Source organism: Cygnus olor, chromosome 4 (genome assembly GCF_009769625.2).
Source record: "Cygnus olor isolate bCygOlo1 chromosome 4, bCygOlo1.pri.v2, whole genome shotgun sequence".
Lineage (NCBI taxonomy): Eukaryota > Metazoa > Chordata > Aves > Anseriformes > Anatidae > Cygnus > Cygnus olor.
The window spans coordinates 38,335,572-38,352,400 of NC_049172.1; the positions used below are offsets into that span (position 1 = coordinate 38,335,572).

Below are 16,829 nucleotides of genomic sequence, written 5' to 3' on the forward strand. Positions count from 1 at the left end.
TGGGTATTGTGATATGTATTTCTTGAGAGCTCCTTGCTGATGATCAGGTTTTATACTCCAAAAATGTTTCAAGCAAACACTATTTACATTCCCATTTGATTTGAATATATCAGGTTAGTCTTGAAGGGAACTAGAAATGTGGAAAGGGAAAGCATCTCTGATTACAGTGATTGTGTGATGATCAGCCTTTGGTAATGAAGTCAGTAGGTGCAGTGGAACTTAAACGTCAGGTATTTCTAAATGAGCTCATTTGTGTGTTGGGCTCAGTAGATTAGGCTATTAAGCAACTTCTCTTGGTCTAATCTAATCTACTTTTTGCTTAGAGGTAGCATTGATACTGCAGTTTTGCAGAGCAGACAAGGTAGAGAATCAAGTTTCTTTTAAAAGAAATTGGTCAATGTCATAAATAGAGCATTAAACAAGGAGAATTCCTTGGCGTAACTTGCCTAGTTTATTCACCTTTGTACAAATTGATGGCTATAGAATATTCTCCTAGAAGCTTTCCAGTTGCAGGTTACTTAAAAAAATAAATAAATAAATAAAAAATAGGAAAAAAGCATACACAATAACTTAGTCTGGTACCTGAAACTCTTTCATGAACTGCAATTTGTGCAAACTTGTAGGTCCCTATTTTAAAATATTTATGTAACTTAACTTTAACATTGGGTTAATCTCATATGTCAGACTACTACTTTGGTAGTCCTTTGGTAGGACTGCTCAAATTATACACATATATATACTTATATACACTTGCACAAAGCAGTAAAGTGCAGATTGATTCACAGTGGATCTAACTAACTGGATCTTAGCAGCATAGTCATTATTAACAGTGGAAGAACAAATCTATGAAACCTGGCAAATGCAGTATTATTTATGAAATATCTCATTTGTGTAAATTCTTGTTAACTATGACCGATGAATCTAAAAAGGAAAATGAAGTCTGAAAGATGAGGGATTTTTGGTTCCATTGGAATAATAAATTAAATGACTTCTTAAGTGTTTACCTTGCACACACTTAACAAGCAAAAATGATGAATAATTCACAGAGGGTGGTGACAACTTTAGTGTTCTATAAATGACTATAAAACATTGTCCGCAGTAAAGCCTGCCTATTGTGTGAAGGTCATCTTAGATGTATTTAAATGCTCTTGATGTTTTTACAGAAAACACTTATATTAGCAAAATATAGTTTTTAAATTATTGATCTTACAGGTTGGAAAATATTAATAAATGTCAATATGAATTGCAGTGTGATTCCCAAAATGGAATTTTAAAGGGAAAGTGCAAATATTTTTTCTATTAAAGCTGAAGTTAGCCTTCTCACCTGTTCAATACTTAGCTGAGACAAATTCATTTCCTCCAAACACATGACATTTACCTGGTTGTAGTGAACTCTGAATTCTACTGCTAGTTTTGAGCATTTTTGTCTTGAAAGACTGGGATGAAATGCCTTCTGAAAAGTTATTTTAAATTAACTTATGAAGTGGCTAAACTTGAACTTTAGAACCCTAGGACTTCAAGACATTCCTAGTATGCCAGGTGGGAGAGTACTGCCTAGAGCACTGTATGAGAAATGCATGTTGTTGCTGTACCATCAATTCTAAGTAATGCTGCTACTGTATCATAGTATATATTTCTTAGAATTTCTGTAGGCTAGTGGCTCTGAATGAACTATTGCAATTCAGATCATATACTAAAGTGCATATGTTTTTTTGTAAATACTTCCCTGTAATTGTTTCATGTAAGTTGTTTAGACTGAGCTTGTGAAGCACTGTAAAAAGCGTTACTGAATGTTTCAATATGCAAAATGTCAGCCTCAAAGCTGACCAAGGCTCCATCATGCTTGACCATTGGAAATTTTCTGAAAAGTTGTGGGGCAAAGCTGTAACTTCTGAAGACTGCTATGGCTTCATAAAAGAAAGGATTTGAAATGTAATAGAGCCAGAATTTTCAGAATGGTGGGCACAGCGCCTTTGAAAAGGGTAGGTGGGTGGTGGGAGAGGACGAAAGAAAAGGTATGCATGCCCTTTAAGGATTTGATATATCATCCAGTACTGCATATAAAATGAAAGTACAGAAAAGCTTTAGGAAAGGGGTCCAGAAATGTGGGTAACAACCAGGAAAGTACTTTCACGTGCACTCTGAAGAGTACTCTGTAAAACTGAAGACATGGAATTTTGTTTTTCTAGACAGTTCATCACGTTTTGTGCCTTGCAAAGTCTTACACGGCTCTGTGCTTGATCACGTTCCTGATCAGAAACATGAAACCAGATTTCCTCATGATATTAATAATGCCATGGGCCGGCTTTCAACAATACTGTGATTCACTAATCTGGTTTTCCTTTTAAGATAAGGATCAGGGCTTTGTTTCTTACTCTGAGAAAAGGTTTACAACAGATCAGAGGCAGGAGTCATATATTTTGGCTATATTAAACAAATGAGATATTGAAGCATTTGAATATGGTAGTAATTTAAATACAAGTAACTGAAAAGTGTCTGCTCTGAAGGGTTCACTTGAACAACATATGATCAGAAATACAAGTATCTGCTTGACTAGCAGTGGAGAAATTCTGTGCTTATAGCCCATTAAAATACATATTGTGTATTTCTTACACTCAGACACTTCCTTTTCTTGTTGAGTGTGTTATGGATTATGCTGCTGTGATCATTTATCAACTCTCAATAAAAGGGATTAATCCACATCATAGTATGAAGTGAGGGAACAGTGAGAATGGTGAGGTTCTTCCAAGAAAATGGAAAGAGTGAACAATTTTGTTTTCTTACCCTGGAAAAAGAAAACAAAGTTATGTTCTGAGCAATTTGTCACTGAAAAACAATACTCGTGCACAACCTTTAATAAAAGGCACTATGCTCTTTTTGACAGAGGTAGACTGTGTTGTTCTTAGCCTAAGTCCCCTTTATTACTGATTTCATGGCAAACCTTTTTGAAGACTTCGCAATGTCCCTTATTTGTGAAAGCGTTCATGTGAATATAGTGATTATTTAGTTAAAATTAAAAATCACACAGAACCAAGAAAATTAAAGTAAAATGCTCCTAATATTTAGTTCTCTTATACTGGTTTGCAGAGATCTTTATTTAATAACTCATTCATTGGAGAGTACTTTGACTTTATTAAAGGACAGAACTCCTGAAGAAAGGGGAACAGTGGCATAGTGTAATATGAATTAAATAGTTATTCTGAATATTGATTTAAAAACAAAATAAAACACTAAGCACCTATGGACTGAAACAATAAGTGATGGATAAGAAAACAGTGTGTATAGAACCTTGAGTTTTATTTAGACATATTTGGGGCTATAAGTGCCTTTTGCTTCTTATTTAAATATCTATTCTGCATATGTATGAAAAAAAATCTGAACTCTGGCTTCAGAAATATATGTCATGAACCCTACTCATGAATATTGAGTCTTGCTTCTTGGATGGAAAGAGGTGAGGAAGAAAAAGTTAAGCTTTAGTCTGTCTTAAATTTTTATCTGTAGTTCCAGTAAGTACTGCAAATTCTTATGTAACTTACGCAAATGTCGTATTCTGGATCTCCTACCCATAACTGGGAAACTACTTGGAATAATTTCTTGTTGATATTTAGCTTGAGCAAGATCTTTCCGTGGATAAGAGTGATAGTCTACAAGAACTCCTAGTGACTGGGAAATGCCAGACAAACATACAAGTATTTCCAGCGTCTCAAATGTGCACCTATCAGTGGCAAGTGAGAAACTCTCCCTAGTAACCCAGTTCCTGTAATTCTTCACATGTCACTTTTGGAGTGTCACTTCGACTTAGTTACAGGTCCTTGTCAAAGTCAGGCCATTGTGAGTTTACTCCTATTGCCATAACCTGGAGCATGGTACCTGGTTGCTTGTGTTTTCCTTTGATTTACTAACAATTATTCCATGCTAAAACATGGCATTATGGGAGATTTATTACCTTGTTGCTATTTTACTGAAATGGGTACTTTAGTAGCTATTTTTTATTTTTATCTTGTTTCTTAAATAGTGAAGAAAAAAAAAAAAGAAATAGCTTGTTTTCTGAGATCCTTCAAAATTATATTAGACATGAGTACTCATATTTATCAATGTTCTGATTTCCTACTGTATTTTAAATCTAATTATAGTATTTTGTTTTGAATTGAGATGCTCTTACACCAGAAAACCTTTGCTCTTTCCCATAAATGCTGTGCATTTTAGCTATGTTGTAGCTTTCTTTTTTATATAGAACACCACTCCACCACTTGTTTCAACGTTTTACTTTTACAAGCATTAAAGATGTGCACACCACACTTAGTTACAATTGAAATTTCTTTTTAGATATAAAGCACGATCAGTCTGCAACATTTTAAAAAGTGAGTGTAGAACAGAAAATAAAGGATGACTGTCAGCAAATGTATTATGTCCTGTGAATGAGCTGCAGCTGTTTGTTTTTCAGTCTTTATGGATGGATATTTTGTCCTATCAAAACCTGATTATATTTAATTTACATTAAAAATAGGATTTATTAACTTTCAGTAAACTCTTGGAATATAAGCTGTAGAATGGCATTCAAGATCAATTCCTCACTAAGCATAATTGGATTTCTCAAGTTGAATGTACCTTCTTCGAAGTCCAAACTTCCTAATCTTAGGTTCTACCTAAAGATTTGCAGCAGAGAAACTGATGGGATTTTTATGTTCTAGGGCACACAGATCAGTTTTTTTCACTATGATACTAAGCTGGTGTTACAAAAAGAAATTTATAATTTGGATGACGTATTAGTTCCTTCTGACTAATCTACTTCTTCCTACATGATTGGAAGTGGTTGTTGGCAATTCTTCCTGTTCTAGTCAATATTTTTACCAATCACTGACTGGAGCAACACAGAAGTTTTGCTTATGTTGTTCTAATGCAGGAGAAGCTTTATAAGAGGCTACTTTAAAGGATTTCTGTTAGAGGATGTTAAACTATGAAGTGTAAGAGTTCCGATTTAGTCCTAATTACCATGTGCTGCTATTGGGACATATATGGATCTTTTCTCTTACCTTACCCTCTGGCTTTGTTTTGTGTATCCATCTGCTGAAGTAGGATGGTACACGGAATAATCTAAGTTCTTATTGGAGACTCTTAGATATCTGTTTGGTCAGAAATTGTGTGTAGCTTGTTTGTTTGTTTTTAAATAGATTCTATGATTCTAAATGGGACAGCACAGTAGTCTGCAAAAATGCAAGCAAAGTATTTTCATTTTGCTCTGAAGTTTTTAAGTTTTTTAGTTTTAGGATTTTAAGTTTTCAGCAATTTCAGACAAACTTACTTTGTCTTGTAGGAAATTCTTACATATGACAAATGCAATAATCAAAATTGTAACTTTATAATAAATGTTCTTGAGTTCTAAGCATTGTTGTGCTTTCTTCAGTTTGCTGCAGCTTTCAGATTTTCAAATTGTATATGAAAGATGTAATCTAGGGAAAAGTTATTAAAAAAAATATTTGTTTTAAAGCTCAATGGAAAATCTGGATGTATTGTTTGTGCATCAGATTTATTTCACTATGTGAACAAGTAGAATTAAATGATTCTCTAGAATATTTCAATGAGACTGAAACTGAATTCCTGCAAGTTATTAAGTATCTGTATAAGAATTCCTCAATTTTTCTCCATTCCAACTCTCACCGATGCAATTTGGTACTTTTCATGGTACCATGGTACATGGGCTGTAATGTAAAAATAGACCTGAAAAGCATTAGTAAGCCTGAGAAGCTGGTACCATTGATTGGGACCATATTTCTGTACTGTGGACTTAATTCTAAGATGCATCTTAAAGTAATATAAAGAATACATCTGTTTTCCTGATAATTAGTGAATACTTGGTTTGCGTTATCTCTGCTTAAAAGTATATAATATATACTTTTAACAAGTATATAATATATACTTTTATATATATACTATATATACATATATATATATACACTATAATATATACTTTTAACAAAATTTGTTGCAGCTTATGTGGTAAGAGCAGGAAGCTAAAAGAACTTTCTCTTTGGGAAACCTGGAATACTATCTCAAAACAAAACAAAAAAACAACCAAACAAAAACAACAACAACAACAAAAAAACGCTATGGTTTAGATAACACCTGTAGTTTCATGAAGGCCACATGTTGCTACAGGAATTAGTACAAATACTGCACAACCTGTGAGCAAGATCCATGTTTAAGTCCACAAATAGAGATGGATGTACCTGGCAATTGCTAAAGCATACTAGAAATGTTATGCCTCAAATTCTTATTTGAAGGTATATGTAGAATTTGTGCTCTAGAAATAACAGGCAGCTAAAACTTAAAAGGCTGTTAATTAAACATAATTATACTCTGAGACTATAAGCCCTATAAGGACTGAAGTATAGCACAGAAAGTATATTAGGAGGGAGGGAGGGAAATATTTGTGTTGGTAGGGATTTGGAGAAGTACGCAGTTTTGGGCCTTCATATAATCCAAATACAAAACTCTTCACAGAATGAGTAATCTAATTTTTTTTTTAACCTTACTGGTATCTTGTGGATATTTTGTGCAGTAAGGAGATACTTCTACTCTGGTTTTAAATTAATAGTGTGTATTACTAGGAGGTTCTGTTTTAATTTAGTTCTAGACCTTGATCTAGACTTACAATTTACTTTTCTAACCCTTGAATGTTCCATTCTTCTCTGCAGTCTGACTTTTATTGTACCTTTATTTGGAGAAATAATCATATATGAATTTACATATCAATAAAATAGAAATTTTATTTATGAATTATATGATCTGTACTACACTCTTTTTTTTTTCTTTTTCCTTATATGTCCTGTGTTGTCTACCTCAATCTCTTTCTAGGGTAATAGAAGAAAGTGATGTTTGAGGGTACTTTGTTCTTATCTGGACTGTTAATAATGGTCACAAATTCAGATTTACCATGCTGTCAGCCTACACAGTGGATTGTTCATGAATAAGGAGAAAGTTTGCAATTTATTTGTTTGCGTATTTCTTTCTTCTCTTTCTTCTGTATCTTGGGATCCTTTTCATCCATGTGTGACATCACGTCCCTCTTTGTGAAATCTGATTTATTTCCATAGTAGTTAGTCACTTTGTGCATTGTGTTATATCCATGTCTCCAACAGCATGCGGGATTCAGTTTTTCACCACACTTTTTGAGTATTTTTTCTTAGTATTCTGTATAGAGAGTGTATTTGCATGTTGTCAGAAATACCTGTAGACTGTGGTGAATTCTCCTTCACAGTTAGTAGAATGATAATTTTGGGGAATTTATAATCAGTTTTCTCAATATTTTGACAGGAGAATCAGTGATCTGTTAAACCAAATAAGCATGCTGAGAGGAAATGTTGATAATAGGTCTAAAAACGGGGGGGGGACAGCATTATTTTGTACTAATTTATATTCTAAAATGAAACTTGGATATTACCCAAACATTTAAAATTATTTTTATTCCTTCACATATCTCTATACTGGCTGATACAATAACACGACATTTGTGGTCAGCCTCTTCTTTAGCATCTGGATAACTTACTTTCGTTTACAGACCTTGCCACCTCTTTAGTTCACACATAAATGTGAAACCAAGTCTTAAACAAGATATGTTCCAATGCAGAGCCCTGAGGCAACTTCACCTCCATGTTCTTCTTATAAATTCTACCAATTTACTAGATATAGTTGTCAGATTTCATGGACCTTAATTTCTCAAATCCAGTGCTTTCAATGCAGTATTTCCTACCTGATACCAAGGTAGTTTAAAGAAAGCCATTTCAGTACAGTTAGCAATTTCAGCAAATATCAGAAAAAGACAAGTAACACATGCCCAGAATCCTTCTTCTTGAGAGATTAGTAGCAACTATTTCTACCCATAATCTTCATTGGTCCTAGTAATATAAATAGCTGCATTGTGTGTCTTTCATGAGATTAAAACACAACTAACACTTCCTGATAAGTTACAATAAAAGGAAATTGAAAGAAAAATTTATCAGTCAATTTCTTCCTACTTCCAGATGACTATAAAAAGGACACTCTATTGAAAAGACATTGGTTTCATCAACTTATTTGTTGTTGCTGAGAGTTTTCTTACCACAATAAATCTTACAGAAATTGATCACTATTTTTATAAGATCCCATCCTTCTGCAGTACCTTGCTGTCTTAAGATTTAGCATCTAATATGTTTTTATGCACAGGTTTTCTTTTTTCCTGGAGTGTAATTACAAGCTGTCATTCAATTTATTTTTTTTTACCTTAATGTAAAGCTTAAGTAAACACTTTTCAGAAGGCTTCCTCATAAGTCATAAGATTTATCTAGCTGACTTCAATGAGTTTATTTAAAAAAAAAAAAAAAACTATCTTTACTTTATTGTGCTATATGAAGTTGTCTTAAATGGAAAGGCATTATTAAATTTCCGTATATTAATGATGTAACTATTATTAATGGCTTAAATGGAATATGCATGTGCTATGTACATACTCAGTATAAAATGCACTTTTTGTATATGTTCTGTGCCCTTCATTAATAGTTGCCTTAATGGAAATGGTATTTCCCTACAAATGCAGGACACTTCTCTACATGGAATTGAGGCAACTTTTCTCTGTAGGCTTAATTTAAAATTTGATCCACTTAAATTTTACATTTTTAAAGTAACTCTTTGCACTTTTTTCCCCCAAACAGCCCCTTGAGTTTGAGAAGCTTTATATGGTTTTCCTTTCTTTAGCCTGATCACATTCTGTACCCAAATTTAATTTAAGTTAAAAGCAGGATTTTTTTTTATCAGTCTTTATATATGTATTTTTTAAAGTGTGGATAGATATCACGTTCCAAACTTGGTACAAGGTGTGTAACAAGGAGATTTGAATGGCTTTTTTTATAAGGAGGAAGATTTTGAAACGCTCCTTCTCTTATTACATTGCTGTTTGCCAAAGTTTAATTTTAATTGGAATGAAACTTGTTTTGTTATATCAGAAGTTTCTTACACAGACTTTTTTTTTCTTGATATTAAGTTATTAGGAGATATTACATTGAATCTTTTCAGTTATCTGTTATATTTTTAGGGAGTTCCAAGTCATCAGAATACCTAGTAGCTGCAAGCCTTACACTTACTACTTTTCCTTCACCCTTATTAATTGGATAAATCTTTGAGTTTCTGTTGTATTTCTAATTGCATAGAATGTTCTTTAGCACTCTCATTTGAAGGTTTCAACTGCAAAGTGTCGTTTAGTGAAAAGCAAAATAAGAAACACCAGTGAAAAGCTGCAAGAAAATGGACTGGGAATAGACCTTCTTTATAAGATACCTTCAATGAAGAGTGTATTTCAGCCATGTATATCTTAGAAAATACAGTTAAAATCAGACGATATGCAGTCCTTTACAGTTAACTCAGTATGATCCGATTCTCTCATCTCCACTGACTCACTGGTACCTTATTTAGAAGAGGACTGATTAATGGTATTAGTTCATAATTAATCTGTGCTGATCTTGGAGTGCTTGGTTTGAGAACCAAAGGCAGTGGTTTGAGGCAGTACAATTCTGGCACTCTGGGTTCTATTTATGGGGTGTAACTATAGTACAAAGTAGGGGTAGATTGCTGTGTCAAAAGAAAAAATAAATATTGAAGAGGTTATTGTATTAATTTTGCTTTAACTTTTTAAAGTAACCGTTTGTGAGGATCATCTTGAAATTTCTATGTGGATTTAGAGAATGAAGCTGGCAAAGAGTAATCACTGTAACAGTAACTCATTCAATGACTGTAAGAGGCTCCAAATTTTCCTCAAAGCAGCAGCTAAATGTGATTTGCTGCAATCTTTGTAAAGAGAATGAATCAACACCTGTAAAAGCATTTGAAAGAAGCCTTTTAGCTACATCAGAACTGTTAACAGTCTCTTGCAATGATTGTGACCCTGAAGTAAGTCCCCTAATTTGAAGAAATACTTTAAGCACTTTTTCTGTCAACTTAAAGTACTGATGAGTATCCAGTATTCCTGAAAGTTTTTGGAGAAAAATAAATCATTTGATTGACTTAGAAAATGTGGAAGTAAAATGCTACTTGCCAAATCTGACATGATTTTTTTTGACAAGGGTCATGTAATAATTTACATGAAGCAAGTTTTTAATGATTTTTCCTTTCCATGTAGTCCTTGCAAAGGGTTAGCTTAATACCTGATTTGCCCTTATGCTTTTTCCTCACACTAAGGGTGTGAGGGATGGTGGCTTCATTAGAAAGGTGGTGATGATTTCATTAGAAGGGTTTGAATTTACAGTCTTAACTTAATCAGAATAAATCATGGATGCTGATGGTCTTTTCCAGTTTACAGCAACATTTAGTTGCTGCTTTGAGGAAAAATTGGAGCATCTTAACAGTTACAGCATTACCTGCTGTATTTTTGTAATGCAAATCATTACTTTTACAGAAGGAACCCTTACCTGTGTAAGAACCTGGGGCAGGAAAGAAAACCCAAATCCTTCCTGTGTCAGTGCATGTTAGTTGTTTGCTCTGTGATGAAGATTTAAAATATAATACTACATTTTGGTTTTATTGTAAAGATATTTTTTTTCTTACCATTCCTTTCATGCTTCTAAGCCAAGTTGTTGCACGTGCTGTGTGTATAAAATAACACAGTCCACCTAGAATATACTAATGTTCTGGTTTATTAGAAGAGTTATCTGTTTTTTTATTAGTTTAGATTAGAGAATTAGACTTGAGGACTGAGCCTTTAGTGATGAGCTTTCTGAGTAAGTTTATACACACAGTCAAAGTCAGTGGGATATACGGCAGTAGAAATTAAACTGGGAGGTAGTTTAGTTCTCTTTCTTTTCAGTGAATGTCACCATAAAATTTCTATATTGACCAATTAAGAACATTGGGATGTGCTGTAATGTTGTTTTACAGTATCTTATGCATATGCATGCACATGTGGATATGAGGGATGACTACTTTCTTATCTCAGCACTTGTATTTAAAACACTTCTCCACATCGAATGGCTGCATGAATATATACCATGAGAACTAACTATGTATGTGTGAAAATAATTCACGTGGCTGTGCTAGTATTTCACTGCAGCTAACAATTATATCTGACTCCAGAAAATAAATCATAAAATAAAAAAACATATATGTGCATCATTATCAATTTTGATCACAACCTTGCTTCTGCTACTGCTGCAGCTATTTCAGCCATTTAATATGAATGGCTAAGAGCACTGGGCACTAGCAAAATCTGTTCGAGTTGTTCATTGTAATTCTGATGTGCCCTTCTAAAGGCTTATTACTGACTGTGCTTGAAGATGATGCCAGGAATTTTAAAACAGCTGGTTCTAATTTCGTTTCTCTGAAATGTTTTAGTTATGTTCCTGTTTCTCCCACTTCTTAAAGTGACGGGTATGGTATAGAATCTTCTGAATGCAGACTAAGGGCCAAATGTTCTCATGCTGATTTATAGATGGCACGACAGTCCTATTACTAGGTGTAGAGCTCTGAGAGCATAGCATAATGCTCGTTTGGATAGAGAAATCTTCATTCCCTTACTATTCTTGAATATGTATGAAGTAGAGTTTTATTTTGTACTAAATACTGGTGTAGAATACTGAACACTTCAGGAAGCTGTTGATGAGTAGTGCTAAAAGCACAAGGGTACGTTGCAGCTTACCATAAAATTTTGTTCAGGACAAATGTGTGAAATATACATCTATGGTACGTAATTCACTCTAAGAAAAAAAAATTTATTGAAAGTATGTGTACCTAAACTTGATTAAAGTTCTAAAGCAGGTAGGGGAAACCTGTGAAAGGAAAAAAGCATCTCTGGATAGAGGAAGCAATATGTACATTTTGACACTTTTTCTAGAAAATTCTACAAAACTACTTTTATGTAGTACACTTCAGATGTGCAATTAGTTTCCAGGGATTGAGGAATGCTATTTATTATTTTCAGAATAAGCAAACTAATAGCATAATACACCAATCATCATCAAACTATTTGTCACCATCCTTGTGTTTCGCTGGTATCCCTAAAAATACAGCTAGGGTCCACTCTTTTGATCTGTCTGGTTCTATAAGAATGACTTAAAAGTATATACTTCTGTGGGGCCAATTTTCATGGCTGGTTACAGTGACACGACAATCCTTACCTCATCTACTTCAAGATCACCTCTCTTGCGTTTGCCCACTGATTTACTGTCTGCCTGCCTGGCAATAAGAACTGTAAAATCTCAAAAGGATGTAATGCCTAGCAACCATTATGTAGATTCATTTTAGTCTTGTAGCTTTTTATGGAAATTCTAGGAGTTCTTCTAATTGTTTTCAAACACTTTTCCAATTAATAATAATGAAGTTGTTTTCACTTTGTTATTTCTGTGTTTCCACTTCTGATTTGGGATGGAATCCCACAGAGAAGGGTGCTAAAAAAAAAAAAAAGGGGGGGGGGGGGAAAGGACCAGATATTACTCATGAAGCTGGATTTTTACAATCCAAGCAGTCAATTTATTTAGAGAACTTTCACAAACTTATTTAAGGTGTCTTTCTGTTCACTGTCTTCCTATAGATTACTCAAAACCACAAAAAAGTAGTAGCAAGATTTTGCTGATATCTCTGCTATGATGATACTTCAGTGCTGGCCTGGAATAACCTGATTTTCTATTGATCATCTTTTGTGATTGGAAGTGTCAAATTACTTCTTTTGGGGTTGTCATTTTGTTTGCTTTTCTGCTGAAAAATATCCATGGATTACTACTTAATTTTTATAAGAACCAGCACTTGCTATCACATGTGCCAAAATGAGCACTCTACTGTTCCCTGTTAGTCAGACTGTGTTCTGCACTACCTGAATTAATTACTACTGCTGAGGCACATTTTCTCATTTTGTCTTATGATTATTTCTTCATAAGTCTGGTATCTAATTCAGCTTTTGACATAAAAATGATGGCAGGGGTCCAATGTTCAATTAAGATGCATCTCCTGTTAACTAATGGTTGAATTCTCTGTTTTGTAGTCATATCTTTAAAGGTTTGAGATGCTCTAGCAGATCTGGCTAAATTCCAGTCACCACAGCTGTTTGTCTCTTGTCTTGAAACCTTTGCTAAGCCTTTCTTAACTTGCAGTGCAGCTTTGCTCTTGCGGCTAAAGGGGACAGAACAAAATACTCCTGGCATTGTAGATCCTCATGGCTTTTTTTTGTTTGTTTTGTTTTGCTTGTTTGTTTTCTCAGAGGTCTTCATAACAATAAAGTACCTGTTTTCTTTTCAGCAGTTCATCTCTTTTGAAAAGAATATCTGAACTTTGATGTCTTGGGAATCATTGCCTGTTGAACAGAGCAGTTGAATGTGGATTACAGCACTTAACAAAGACTTAAGTGTGTTTTACAGATGTGCCTTAGACTCCATTGTCACAATTTCTGTGCTAGTGCTAGAGTAAAAATAAATAAGTGTTCAAGGATTCCATATAACTGATGGTGTACCAGAAAAATGTTGGGACTTAAAGGAAGAATCAAAGCCAACTTAAGCAAAATAGTAAGATAATTTGAAATGATTTTTGAGCCATCCATAACTACTCATGTAAAAGCAATTATAGTTTAAGTATGCATATTTTCCTGTCTGAAATGCAGAAATCAATAGAAATAGAAGAAAATGAGTTTTCAATTGAATAAGGAATAGTCCATTAAAACAATATAGATAAGTCTTCTGGATGGTTATTAAATTCCAAATTTAGTGAGTAATTTTGTGAATTATTTTCAGTGGAATAAAAGTCAAATATTAGCTATTCCTCATTTCCTTGAAAACCACCTCAATCAGAGCTGCTTTTAACATGTGAAATATGATTTATATCAGCTTCAAAGGTGTGTATATATATATATATGAGCACACTTATAAATTCAAGCTTTTCCACTGATCCGTGAAACATCCAGATACATTAGTTGTTTAGCTGGGTTAAGGAGTTATTTCTTTTTCTTAGTCTCTTCTTTCAATTCAGGACTTCAAGTTTATCGTTACACCATTTAATGAGGGATGAATGGATCATTTCAACCCTGTCGTTTTTTTAATGTTTTGGCACATGAATTTTTCTTAAGTATTTAAAATATTCTTTCCTGATCTGTTGAGCTTCAAAATTTGAAGTAATTCATACATGAAGTAGAGATAATATATAGATTTGGACACAACATGAAGGCTTGAAACTCTAGTTCTTAGCTATTTCTCTTCTAGTGTTTAGTTAACAGTGGGTAAATGGAAGGAATGGGAGCTTCTTTCCCCTCTTCTTCAGTCTTTGGATATTTAAGAGACATGTATGGCAACAGCATTTATTTTCATGTCTTCACATAATTTCTAGTATTGTAGTCAACTGTATGAAACAAAACCAGGTTACAAAACGCTTTTTTTCTATCTGCAACCTAAGCGTTTACAACATCACAATACATACTGAAAAAGGCCCTATGTGTTTGCATTAACACTGAGATGGTTCTAAAAAGGTCTTCTTAGAAATATCCTTTGACTGTGCCATTTTTAGTGGGTTATTATTTCTGTGCAGGTCAAACACACACCTTATGTATAAAGTGAAGGGTTTCAAATATTACACTTCAGTATGTTTGGATACTGTTGGACAGAAGAACTATTTAATGTATCCATTTCTGTTGAGATTTAACACATATCATGAATGCTCATTTGTTCTGTAATCATATATAATGTATACCTACTACTGTTTCTTTTGCATAAAAGTTGCTATGAAACTTCTGAGAATAATTTTACTTTGATTATTTTTTCTTCCTTCTTCCATTTAATCGCTTAGACATAGGACTGAAATTTCAAAAGCTGCCTAAGCATTTTGAATGCCCAATTTCCATTAATTTTAAATCCCTTAAGTAGCTTTGGAAAAACTTAGCATAAAGGCTAAGTCACCCTAGGGTGACATTCCAACTTTGCTGAAGTTGATGGTAAAATTTACATTAACTTGCATGGGACGAGGGTGTTTCCTAACATGGTGGTGCAGATAAGGCTCTAAACTACTCAACAGTCCATTCATTAGGCAAAACGCTGAAGCACAGTCTTAACATTATGAAAGAAAGTATCTGTTCATTTTAATGAGGCTAATCTCCTGCTTAAAGGTAAATACGTTAATATTCTCACAGAATGCCAGACTGAGATAAAGTGAGTTTTGGTCTTGTTATAGTAGGAAAACTTGCCTGGATTGTCAAGAGGTGCAGAGCTGAAATTGTGTGCAGATAACAAGATTTGAAATTCCTCTTCTTTAAATCTTACTTTTCTGAATATTTTTTAAAAGAAAGGATCAAACAAGGATCTCAGAAGTAGATGTCTCTTTTAATCTATGTGGATAGTGGGTGTGTAGCATTACTGTTAACAAGACACAAACTTTCAAGGGGAAAAAGCACGAAATTTCAAGCATTATTGTTTAATGGAAAAACATCTTCTAAATTTGCAGTATTTTGATGTATAGAAATGTAGCCCTTTTCAAAAAACTTAGTAGGCATAACTGCAGTTTTTATCCAAAGTCATTTTTGGAGGGAAGTAAAGATAAGAGCAAATACAACGCAGCTTTTTATAAGCTCTGGTGGTATGACCAGTGCTGTTGAGTGGCAATTTCAGACAAGTATCCATATGCTTTATTAACATGTCTTCAGTAGACCTAAGGGCCAGCGAATTTCATTATCTTGTGCAGTATTAAATAGCAAAATCCTTTATTAGATGTCTCCTCCTATTAAGGGAAATACATTTAGAATTCTTCCTTTATGTAATGATAGAGCTGTGTTTATATTGAGGTTGGTTTTTTTGTTTGTTTGTTTGTGTGTGAGTGCAACTAATATAGCTCGAGATCACTGAAAATCTGAATAGAAATGTTGTTTTTTCTTGTCTGGACCTGTTTTCCATGCCTTAATATCTTTTATTTAATAATAATGAAGAAAAATTCAAAAATAAATGGAAAGGACTCCCCATGGGAAATGAAACCTTCAATTACTACTCATTCTTTTTTTGTCACAAAATGAAAGAGAAGATTAGTAACAGTTTAAATAGTTTAGAAACCTATTTTTTTTCCAATACACCTTTTAAGCTTCACTTAGAAGCAAACTAGAGGCATTGATTGTGTATAAAAATAATGCAATTATCTATTAAAGAAACATATCTTCAAAGATTATTTGCTTCTATTGTGTAACAAGACTGACTAAAATGAGGAAACATTTGAAGTGCTACAGCCTTTGCTATTTTTAAAATGAAATCAATTAAATCTGAGTATGTTTCCATACTTTCATCATTTAGAGCCAAAAGTGATATAAGAAAACCCTTGCACAACTTCTTTTGTAAGCACGAGCCAAATCTTCTAGGTAAAGCTGTCAAAAATATCTTTTTCAGCTTGCAGCTTAAAGATAAAATCATTGCTTCAAACTTTCTCCAAATCATTTTGAGACATTAAGGTTAGATTAGAAGCACTGAAATTGAAGGAACAATGTTTCAAATAAAATGTTTCGATTTTCTGGGGTTTTCTCTCTTCCTGCAATTTTTCCCTACCCTTTTAATTTAATTTTAATTTTTATTTTTACAAACTTTCAATAGAATACTGGAAGTTCCCAATTTTAAGAAATTGAGATGAGGGTGGGAGTTATTTCAGTGCTCTAACCTATGTGTACTCACTTTAATCTGCATCACTCTTATGGCTGTCAAATTACTCCTTTTTCTACAACAGAATACAAACCAGGTGGCTTAGAGCTGCATGTGATTATACTCAGAGTATCATTCCGGCATAAAATCTTGTCTGCATGTGTAAAGTCCATACGCTTTTGACTTCTAGGAGCGCGTAGGCTTCATTCTAGTACCTGTTTA

General features: G+C 33.6%; 1 long non-coding RNA gene across 4 annotated transcripts in view; it reads left to right on the plus strand.

Moving 5' to 3' along the window:
* Positions 1 to 16,829, plus strand: part of LOC121069736 — a 245,677-nt gene that overhangs the window by 117,746 nt on the left and 111,102 nt on the right. The gene's annotated exons all lie outside the window — the stretch shown is intronic.